The following is an 11056-nucleotide window of genomic DNA, read 5'->3' as shown; positions in this document are numbered from 1 at the left end:
TCGCAATCGACCTGTGGGAATTAAAGCAAAGTAGATTAATGCTTTTGTCAAAATTTTAGAAATTTAATGCCAAACTTGATTTGTTTATGCGTTTTGTTTACCTTCTAACGCATAATTAAATGCTATTCTTAGATTTTTATGAGTTCTGTTTTAAGCAGACATCTTCTAGATTTTTTTCTGACGTATGTAAATGGTCTTGTAATTTAGTTTTGATAGTAAACATACTACCGATCTTCTGATATCCATTTATACATTTCCATATTCGAAGAGAATATCAAGTTTAAGATCGTGAAGGTAATGCCATTAAAGGTAAAGGTCAATTAAGAACTGTAATTTTTGATACTGTTAGTGTTTAGCTTATCATACGTATTTTGCTAATAAACTAAAAACGGCAGAGGACTAAAATCAAGTATTCATTTCGGATTTACATATTGGTGATATTTTTAATATCACAAACATTTAGTAACTCATACAGACATATTAGCATTTTTTCTTGACTTGTCAAACCATAGTTCTGTAATTGCATTAGCTTATAATATAAATGCATTTTTGGCCGACGATAACTGACTTCAGTATCATAAAATGTACAACAGAACAGATATAAAACATAATAAATGTCAGCGTTGCCCGCCTGCTGAGTTACGAAATTCGTTTCCAGTTATAATATATTGAGCCGCACCATGAGAAAACCAACATAATGCATTTGCGACCAGCATGGATCCAGACCAGCCTGCGCATCCGCGCAGTCTGGTCAGGACCCATGTTGTTCGCTTTCAAACCCTATTGCAATTAGAGAAACCTTTAGCGAACAGCATGGATCCAGACCAGACTGTGCGGATTCGCAGGCTGGTCTGAATCCATATGCTAGTCGCAAATGCACTGTGTTGGTTTTCCCGTGGTGCGGTTCATTTATGCTTTGTTTGGTTTTAGATTTATGCCAATAAAAATCTCATGACGTATTTATTTGTAACAAAAATACCATATGGACCAGGAACTCTTTGTGTAATGTTTTCTCGCCGAGTTCTTGTGAATGTTGCATTTTCCGAAAACAAGCTTGTTGTTAAGGGAGTAAGGGATAGAACATTTCAAAATTCCCAAAAAATGTGATGATACCATCATGAAAATACAAGTTTGAGAAACGCCAGGGGACAGCAACGTGAATGTAAATTACATATAGAATCTACTTAACACTTCATTTTTCAACCTGCCAACTGTGATGCTTTTTTCAATACAAACTGGTAACATAGCTGTTTCAGGACAATAAATTTTAGGAAATGGCATGTATAGTGCCACGTGTCATCTGCAAATGACTTAATACTAAAATACTAAATTGTAATGCAGCCTGCCCACTTAGCTCAGTAGGTAAGAGCGTTGATCTACTGATCGCGGGATCGTGAGTTCGATCCTCGGGCGGGCCGCATGTTCTTCGTGACTATTTGATAAACGACATTGTGTCTGAAATCATTAGTCCTCCACCTCTGATTCATGTGGGGCAGTTACTTGCGGAGAACAGGTTTGTACTGGTACAGAATCCAGGAACACTGGTTAGGTTAACTGCCCGCCGTTAAAATGTAATGCATATTATATAGCCTGAGACTATACAAAGGTGGTGTGATGCTAATTTGATTTATATTTCGTTTAGAATGACTTTCAATGCCTCAGGTAAAGGTTTTAGACCCGGCCTGAAACACCGATCCAAGCATTCATTTATTTTACGCAACACATATTCTTTCTTGGGAATATTAAATTCTATAAACATCATTAAAACCAATTCAATATAAATGCCTATTAAATCCATCTACTTCTTGTATTCAGAAACGACATGGAAATGGCAAATGCCACTTTATCGGAATACGAATGTACAGATAGTGGCAAACACAAAGTGTTATCAAGACAAAATAGACAAGAGTATCTCATGATGTTAAAACATAAATTTGCATTTTAACGAGACACGACTAATGGAAAATTCTATTAGACACCGAATTCAATATGGCTCTCTCATTAAATATTAATGGTGTCCGTTGTTTTCTTTTCAACATTAAACGCAGTAAAACAGAATAAACCAAGGTTTGCCTGAATAAGTTACAAATAAATAATTACAAAACAATGAACAAAAATAGTCCAATTAGCATAGCATAATAGGCAGGTTAATGCATCTTGAACTTACTCCTTATCTCGACTTTAATTCAGCAAAATAAACTCTATAGAGAGACTCTGGCATTTTTCATATATTTTTGTTGAAGATACGTTGCGGCGTACATAGACTTACAAAGTCTGTTGAGATCATATAATCTGTAATAATGTTATTCTGGTCTGGATCCATGCCGGTCGCAAATGCACTATATTAGTTTTCTCATGGCGCGGCTCAAATAACGACACCTAAGCATAACTTACTTTTTAAAGGTTCATAATGCTTTAATTCTTTATCTTCTAAACAGATGAAATAGCTTTTCAAATAGATGTTATGCGCACTTACGTGGCTAGAAATGCACTACTTTTTATATTGCACATGAACTGTTATAGTTAGAGCCATAAAGGTATTGTATTTATTGCCGATTTTAACTGCAAATGTGAAACCTATGGTTTAAGTCTACGTGATACGTATTTTGTAAATTTTTTATCAGACTGTAATTTAAAAGCTGTAAATACACTTTCTACATGTAATGGTGCTAAATATTCATACGTGTCATATGATAATTGTTATAGTACATTGATAGACTTTATATGTATACCTGTAGAAATGTTGGACTTGGTTCTATCTTGTGAGATTGTAGATGACCATTGTTTAAATGTCTCCAGGCACAGACCTGTCATTTTATCTTTTCAGTTATACATAGGGCCTATAATTTACAATGACAATACTAGTATTAGTTAAGGTGTAAACTGGAAAAAGGCAACTAATGATAAGTTTGAGCAGTATCGTTCAACGTTATTATGCGATAATCAGTTTACAGGTATTCAATGGCGATGTTTAAATAAAAATGGAATTGATTAAGCAATCTCTTACTTCACTGGAACATTGTTGAACAGTGCAAAAGATACTATTCCAAGTAAATGATTTAAACAATACCTAAAGCCATTCTGTTCAAACGAACTCTCAAATTATCATAAAAAGATGATTAAATTACACAGTGCATGGTGCCGCGAGGGGAGACCACGTGATGAATCGAACACTAGCTATATGAACTATAAAAATGCAAAGCGTGTCTTTAGGCGAATGCATAGAACTTGTGCGTACAATTATTTAATTTTGCAGGACCAAGAGATTGATAGGACTGCAGAAGGGGATTCTGCTAGGTTTTGGAAAACAATTAAATCAAGAAAAAGGAGTACGCAGTCTAAGATGAGCTCAGGTATCAGGTTTAAAGACGATATAGTTAGAGCTTGTAAACAGTTGGCTATTGAATGGGGGAGTTATTTTCGGTCTTTATATTCTCCGTCAGAGTCAGAATCCTCCGATGAGAACTGGAAACAAACTGTAACGTGAACAGTAAATGAGACCTTCAGAAATCTTACCACCGACAGTCATGTTAGGGTCCTACCAGAAGTTGTAAGCGACGTTATTAAAACATTACCGACAGGAAAAGCCAGTGGAGAAGACAATATAACTTATGAATATTTGATTCATGCCAAAGATGTAGTCTCTGGTATATTAGCCAACATTTTCACAAATATGTTACGTCAGGGTTACATTCCAGATAAATTAAAAAGAGGAATTATTATTACTTACATAAAGGACATAAAAAGAGGAAAGACGATCCAAACAATTATCGAGCTGTAACATTATCGTCTGGTATACTCAAAGTGTTTGAAATGATACTTTTATCGCGGTGTAAGGACAGGTTGATCAACACCTTAAGCATACAAAAAGGTGGGTTTCAAGAAAAGCTAGGATGCATTATGACGTCATTTGTCTTGCGCGAAAGTGTTTATTTTTCAAGAGAAAACTCTTCTAACCGTTACGTGTGTTTTTTGGATGGCAAACAAGCATATGATAATGTCTGGCACGCTGGTTAATTTTATAAAATGACTAATGCGAAAATTGATGCCACGACATTATATGCATTTAAACAACTGTACGTGAACGTTACAAGTTGTGTGAAATACCAAGGACTACAATCAGACGACTTCCCAGTCCTGCAAGGCACGCGTCAAGGAGGGAAAAGTTCGCCACTACTTTACTTAAAAAATATTCATAAACGGCCTCATAGTGGAATAAGAAAATAGTGGATACGGCCTATGTCTATATAATATGGGTGTTTGCTGCCCGACAGTGGCTGACGATATGGTTTTGGCATCGTTCTCTAAATACGAAATGGACAAAATGTTAGATATATGTAATAACTACCCAAAGCGTTGGAGATTCCGTTATAACGCTAATAAATGTGCTGTTGTAATCTTTAATGAAAATGAAAGCTCAAAGTCAAAATGGGGGACGAGCAGATAAAAGAAGCTGATGACTATACACATCTCGGCCATATATATGTGATAAATTCATGTCAACAAATAAACCAATGCGGGAAGCATGTGTCAAATTTCGAGGAACATTTTTAAGTATCTGTAATACAAGGATAAACATATTGTCACTGAATCCTATCACTTTGAGAACTATTTATAATTCAGTCGTATTACGGAAAGCTTTGTACGGCTGTGAACTTTGGAGTGTATACTCAGATCATGATATCTTAGCCTTGGAGCTTTAGGGCAAATACTAATACAGCATTTTGCTTAAGTGCCATGTGTCTGAATTCCATGGAGACAATTATTGATTATAAAAAGCTGTTGTTCTTTGGGCAGCTATGTCGTCTCCCTGCTAGATATTTAGCTAAGCAGACTTTTTTACATAGGCTGACACGATTTTTAAATGATGACAAGCAAAGTTATGGTTTCATGCCGGATATAAATAGACTATTTCAAAAATACGAATTGGAAGCTTTCCTAATAGAATTTATTTTGTCCGCTCATTTTCCGCCGAAATATATCTGGAAATATATTTTGAAAAAGGCGGTAATGCATACAGAGACAGCTCAGCGTGTGATTCGAATTCACGAGACCAGACCTGATCTGCGCGATATAACAACTGTTGAACGTCCGTGCATACTGTGGTCAATTCCCAAAGTAAATCCGAAGTTTCTGTCAATGTGCACATTTATAATGAACTGTATTGCTGAAGCTATATCTACGAGTTTTAATCAGAGATGTGACAAATGTGGATATTTGACAGACGACACAATTATGCACTTGATTTGCTTTTGTACGGAGAATTACTTAATTCAGCTTCAGTTATGGGACGCTATGATAAAAGAGCGTGGTATTATGGAGTTCATACAAATACTTTCCTTGTCTCCGAAGGAGCTATGTTGGTACTTCATAAGAATGGCTGCAGAAACGAATGGATACTGCTTGAAACAGTATAACATTGCCAAACTATTGCGGTGTATATGTTGCAATTTACACTAAGGTATTGAATGACTGTTTAGTTTCAGTTAATGACTGATATTTTCTGATGTTTTTGTTTATAAATATTTATATTTTTTTATTGTAGACTTTGTGTTGTTATAAGAAGTTTTTCTGAGAACACATGAATCATCTCATAAAACCTGTTTTCTAAGTACCGCAATAAGGTTTTTCGTCTGGTCAAGCAAACATTAGTCTGGCTGTTTTTGTTTTTGTTTTTGTACTTACACATGCATTCACTTAGACATTTTCTTGACAATATGTATCCTGTTTGATATTGTAGTACAATAGGTTGTTGATAGTGCACTGAACGCATTTATGTATATAATTGATTATGTATTCAATACTCTCGTATATAGAATGCGAAAATACGTATAATAATGAAACCTTTATAATCTGTCTGTGTCTAGATATTTCGCTTTCGCACTTAGACTGAGATTATGTTATTATATGGTATTGTCGTTTTCGTAAGCTCAATACCTTGGATTTATGTTTTCGATTTCGAGTTAAGTCCAGGTGCATTTGATGCTTAGATAATTAGTCTTTATCATATCTGAACTTCTAATGTAAAAATGATTTAAATTAACATGTATAACATTGTCTACAATGTGCTTTTATATATGGGCAGATCTCGAGGTACATGCATATATTGTGCTTTTGTTTTACATTTACTATATATATATTATGCTTTTCAGAATTTTGTTGCTTTTGTTTGACATTTACTATGTATATATGTTATGCTCTTCAGAATTGGAGGAAATAAAAGATATTATTATTATTAGAAATAGGATTTTACAAGAAATTATGCATTTTATGTTTTAAAAAGAAAATGTGGCAGTCACTTTTTAAGAGCCTTTAACTAAAAACCGGCGAGGCTATACGATTAATGGCAAAGCAAAAGCTCATGCTTACATGATGGATGTTATCCAGTTTACCGATGATTCGTATCTCCTAAAATGTTATATCTTTATATGTATCCGATCCACAAATAAGCAAGTTTTATTTTTGTAATAGTGCTATTGCAATATATCAAATATTGATGCTTGGTAAGCTCATATAATTTTGGTATCATTTGAAAGTGTATTGTCTACTGAAAAAAAAAATATATAAGTTACTGTGGAATCGTTAATATTCGTGGGGGACTAATTTTCGTGGATTTCGCGGTTGAGCCAATCCACGAAATTTAATCCCAACGAACAAATAAAATTCCCATTCACTTTATGTTCAAAAGTTGTAATCCACGAATTCATATCCCCACGAAATTGCCGTTCTGACCAAAACCACGAAATTTCGTGCCCACGAAATTTAATGATTTCACAGTACTTGACAAAATATGTTGTAGAATGTTTTTTAAATGATACTTTAACAGAATTCCAGTTATAAGTGTAAGATTTATCATTTCTCAGTAAAAACATGACTACATGTAGTCATTCGTGCATATTATCATAGTCATCTTATTCACTAATTCTTGCTCAGCAAACACATTTTTTTCAAATGATACAAAAAAAAAAGAACCAATATCTCAATTATAGTACAGTGTATTTTAACCTGTGAATAAAGACCACCTCGCAATAAAGACCACATTTTGACTCTTCAAAGGGTGGTCTTTATAGACAAGTTTGACGGTTTCTCTAATTGCAATATGCTTTGAAAGCGCATGCTGGTCTGGATCCATGCTGGTCGCAAATGCACTAGTTCGTTTTCTCATGGCGCGGCTCATATCATGTACAATTCGACTACGTTACAAAACTGAGTAGTAATTTCCTGTTTAGTATAAAACAGTTCTTTACAGTAACTGTTACTTTGCACTTATTATGTTTATCATAAAAGATAAATTCATGAATAATGAGCGCAAGTTTATTGTTGATTGTTGTTGTTTTTTTGGCAATCACGCTCTACATTTTTTTTCGAACAGAACAGAACATGATCTTTATTACAACCAAAAATATATACAATATGGAGAAAGTGGGTGGGGAGGGGGGAGCAGTGGTAACACTGTCTGACTACAAAACCAGGGGTCGTGAGTTCGAGCTCCCGCATCTCCAACTAAAATCCTAACATTTGGCACGCTAAAGAACCAGGGAAGCTACTTACATTTGAGCGTCTTCTGTATCTTGCACTATCCGTTCACTAACTTTACCAACAGACTTTTGGATGAGTCGCCCATATTGGTTACGGGTGGTGACAAAAGCAAACAATGTGGGAATAAAACACAATGATAGCACATGACTACGATAGACACAAATTGTTTAAATGGGGGAAATTATGAATATATCAGAAGATTTGTACATCAGCAAGGTATCTGAACATTACAGAAACGTCATACTTAATGTTTGCATATATTTTTGTCAAAAGATCGAAGAGAAAGGCCGTCGGATTTCATTGCAACTAATGTACATAAAAACAAAGCAACAAAAAGTAGGACGCACTGAAAATCATGCGTAGATTTACCATTCTGGTGGAGTGATGCGGTCTATAGCTTAATGTATGGTGAGTCACACCGTATATTTAACAAATCGCACTATTTTAACGTCGTGTAAAACATAGATAGGTAAGTACCTCTTAACGACGTTACGTGTTTTGCATTGTTCCCGGTCCTTACCATCATTTTGAAACAATTAACTATTGTCACAAGTTAAGTTTTATCATCAAGAAAACGCCTAAGTTAGTAAGTGCCACTTAATGGCGTGAAATATCTACAATTGTGCCCGGTCCTTACAGTTATCATGAAACAATTAACTGAATGTACAAATCAAAAGTTATCCTTTAGACTGTCCTTAATGTTTTCTAGTGTGGTACTTGAACTAAATGAAAAATAACAAGAACACTCGTACACTTACAGACAGCTGGTGGTTCCCTTATACCACTTGAAAATGTCATTAAACATTTGTGAAACTTTCTACGGATGCAAATGTGGTTAATATTTTACAAGTTGGTTAAGGTATTGACAGATGATATGACAGTGTGTTAATGGGCAAGTTCGTTTCATCCAATTCGGGATACGCCGGTCAGGTGAGCGGCAAGAAAAGAAAAATTGCCGGTTTTGGTAGCAGGGTACACTTGGATTCGAACATTTTGGGCTTACATGTAGCGAGTCGTAATATTGCACTTCCCTATTGTGCAGAATCAGAGTGACCACTTTATAAATTGTGTGCATGTTTTGTGCTTTTAATTAATCACAAAAGCAGGACTCTCATACAAGAATACAGAATGCTATCAAAACGAAAGTTGTACCCCATCCATCAAAAATAACACGCCAAAATTATCAGTTTTGCACTTTTTTGACAGCCTGCAATGATCCTGTTGCAGGAACACTGTCCATTTTTTCATTTCTCAGTTTTAATAGGCCTTACTAAGCTACAGGATATTAATGGAATGCCGGCCTAGCCATCTCGTTTTTTTTTCTCAAAACAAACAAAAAAACAAAACAAAAAGCAAAAATGCACCCGAGTGTCAATCAACAAACATGGAACTTTTCAATGATTTGAATTTCCCGCGCCGAAGATGACTCATCGATTCGTACAAAGCTAGCAGCAGTTAGTTTTATAAGACATCCAAAATCTTGAAGTTCTAATTATTACAAATACGGGGGCCAAAATTCGAATGCTACCTTTAGAATAAACGAACACTGCGGCCGTGAGCTGCAAGTAAAAAGTACCACATTTCTAATTTGCTGTAATTTTCTATTGTGACCTGTTCCAAATAAGTCAGCAAGTATTTTCTTGTGGTATGTTTCTACCTTTATGTGGATTATCTACAATGTTTTAAATGTTTATCCGAAATAATATCGCGAAAAGATATGAATGCCGCTTAGTCTATCGCAAGAAATCGGCGTACGGCGAACAGACCCGGGCAGTGCCAGGAAGCCAAACGAATGCCTACCCGATTGCCAGCGGCAAATTGGTGTACATCGCGTACAAATGTGAAACAGGTTAGTTTAATTAGTACCTTATGACATATGGAAAATGGCAAGATAAAGATGACGCCAAAAGACATTCTACGCTGCTTTCAATTCAGTTCATTTTTCAATTTCAGTTAGTCATGATACCGCCACAGTAACATACAGATGTAGAGAGCGTGATGCTTTAGATATCAACCCAGCCTGATCTCTATGGTAAGTTATCTCATTAGGATACATTCGCTTGATCTTTAACATACAAAATGTATTTAACTTGTTATATATATTTGTCCGTTTACAACACTGTACATATTAAATAAATAAACAGTATTTTACATTGAAGTCAGGGGCCCCGAGGCCGTGTGGTTAAGGTTGTTGAATTGAAACCAGTTTCCTTTAATCGATGTTGGTTCGAAACCACGTTTGGGTGGAAACGTTTTCATGTAAGGAAGCCCATAACGCAGATGCCCGCCAGAAATGAATGAAAGACCGGAAAGGCACGCGGAGTCTCCCTCCACCATCAAGGCTGGAACAGTCGCTATATGACCTAAAGTTGTGTCGGACATGACTACACGGTGAGGATGCGTACACCGGATATTGCCATTAAGTGATAAGGTATTTTCCGAAAACGTGTTTATTTTTCGTCAACAAGGTAAGTAAAACACCTATTTACTATTGTATTATACTACTATGGAAGAAAAGAGCATTACTTTTAATAACTAGATGCTGTGTATATGCTCACACAAGCGTGAAATGAGTCAATCTTATGAAGGAACGTTAAAATTTGTGATAAAATGGCAATTTTATCATCTGATAATTGCAGGTCGGGAACACATTTCTCCCGATATCGTCACTTATTGTCTTATGATAAAAATTCTGAATCGTATGATTTATTTAGTTACATACAAATAAAACATATGCAAAATTTCAGCCTTGTAAATGTTCAAATGACAGAGAAATCGATGAAAAATGAGCGTCGGTGGTGTACTGTGTATTGCAAATATATGTACTGTGTATTGACCTGTATCACATTTTACTGTACTGTGTATTATTTACATTATCGCTGAGTTTTATAGAATGAATCTTACAAAATGTACATTATCATTTCCTTTTCAAAGTAAAAAACAATATTTTCTGTAGCCCTGAAGATACGTGATGCTTTACTTTGAATTTATAGCGTTTACTCTGTTGTAATTCATGTAATAAGCTCTAAACGTATTTCACTACACCATAGTGCAACAGTGGGCAATATTTTTTGTTATGCTTACCAGTTGTAAATGTATAGATATATTCTATTCTTCCATTGAGCATTGTTTAAGTTGATATTAAATGAATCTCAAAAACAGTTTTGCATTGGGATGCCACTTAGACTTACTCTCAATATCTTGCAGACAGCCCGGTCCTACTAATAAATATCATATTGTGATTTTTTTTCGTTGCAGATTCAACTTATGTATGTGTGTTTATGACTGGCTCGACGAACGAATTTAATGCCATTGGATGTCACTGTTGAACACCACCAACATGACGAGAATATGTTCGTGTGCTAACGACCAAAACCGCAAAAAAGTAAATTACAAAATAGCACCAGACATATGCAGAGAAAAAAAAGCAGAAAAAATACTGTCGATTCAGAAAATATTAACATACATGTTTAAAAAAGGAACCCGATTACAAAAGGGACCAATTTGCAACAGAACA

The sequence above is a fragment of the Mercenaria mercenaria genome, chromosome 7 (assembly GCF_021730395.1).
Source record: "Mercenaria mercenaria strain notata chromosome 7, MADL_Memer_1, whole genome shotgun sequence".
NCBI lineage: Eukaryota > Metazoa > Mollusca > Bivalvia > Venerida > Veneridae > Mercenaria > Mercenaria mercenaria.
Note: the sequence above shows the minus strand (reverse complement) of the source record.